This window comes from Bison bison, unplaced genomic scaffold (genome assembly GCF_000754665.1).
Source record: "Bison bison bison isolate TAMUID 2011002044 unplaced genomic scaffold, Bison_UMD1.0 scf7180017846976, whole genome shotgun sequence".
Lineage (NCBI taxonomy): Eukaryota > Metazoa > Chordata > Mammalia > Artiodactyla > Bovidae > Bison > Bison bison.
The window spans coordinates 45979-47100 of NW_011477549.1; the positions used below are offsets into that span (position 1 = coordinate 45979).

General features: G+C 64.2%; 1 protein-coding gene across 1 annotated transcript in view; it reads left to right on the top strand.

Annotated features, from left to right (window-relative positions):
- Positions 1-1122, top strand: part of TMEM179 (transmembrane protein 179) — a 14078-nt gene that overhangs the window by 10617 nt on the left and 2339 nt on the right. The window lies entirely within an intron of this gene.

A 1122-nucleotide genomic window follows, 5' to 3' on the forward strand; every position in this document is an offset into this window, starting at 1 on the left:
GCGGCCTCGGGCCGGGAAGGATGCTCTGGGCCCTGAGTGAGGGGCTGTCTCTGGCTTGGGGGCAGCCCCACGTGGAGCATGGTGACTGCCGGACCCTGGCCTAGGGCTGCCCACTGCCCAGCCTCAGGGCAGTACCCAGTGCCCCAGGACAGGGCTCTGGAAAGGCAGGGACACTCGGGTCACCGCTTCCAGAGGCTCCAGATTCTTTCTCTAAGAAAAATCTGATCTGGAACTTGAACACATAAATCAATGAAAGAGCTGAAGTGAGAGTTAGGGGTGGGGGCACCTACTTGCTACCCTGCGCCTTTGCCCTGGGGGTCCCCAGTGCCTCTGCAGAAGCCTCGGGCGCATAACAGAGGAAGGTTAAAGCACCCAGGGTGGGTGACTCCCTCAGGGCCCACAGCAGGGCAGCCCCTCTGTGTGTGGGGGTCTTACCCATGCTGAGCTGTATGGGCTCTCCGCGCTGAGCCCCCAGCCACGTGACTCCTCACCACCCCTGCCCCCGTCCCGAGCCCTCAGAGGGCGGGCGGGCCCCTGGGATGGCCTTGGGCTCCTCTGGAAAGGCACCCAGCGTTTCTTTACCCTCACGAACTCCATTTCCAGCCCTTCAGCCTCATCCCACAGCTCCTTCCAGTGCGTGCCTGGGCCTCTGGGCCTCCCTCTCTCTGGGCACCAGGCTCCCATTCCTGTGTCCTGATGTTTGAGAGGCTACAGGTCCCTGAGCCCAGGCCTCGTCCATTCCAGGCTTCGGAGGCCCAGCCCGGACCAGCTTGTCCACATACAAGGAGCTTGTGCAGGTCGTTAGGACTCTGAGGGGTGTCCTGCTGGTTGCCACTGGGTTTGCTGGCCTGTGCTGCCAGCCCCAGGCGGTTAAAGGGGTGCCCCCGGATGCCCATGAAACTCAAGCAGGGCTGCCGTGCAGCTCAGTCTGGGGACTGAGGGGCCAGAAGCTGCAGCCCACACCTTCTGTAGCCCCTGGCCCTGCAGTGCCATGGGGCCACAGGGGGCAGGGCCGGGGGCTTCAGGGGAGTGATGGCCAGGGCTGGTATCCCCCACCGTTCAGGGTCAGATGGGGTCAGATCTGCAGGGTCCCTGCCCCACAGATGGGGCCCAGCAGCTCCC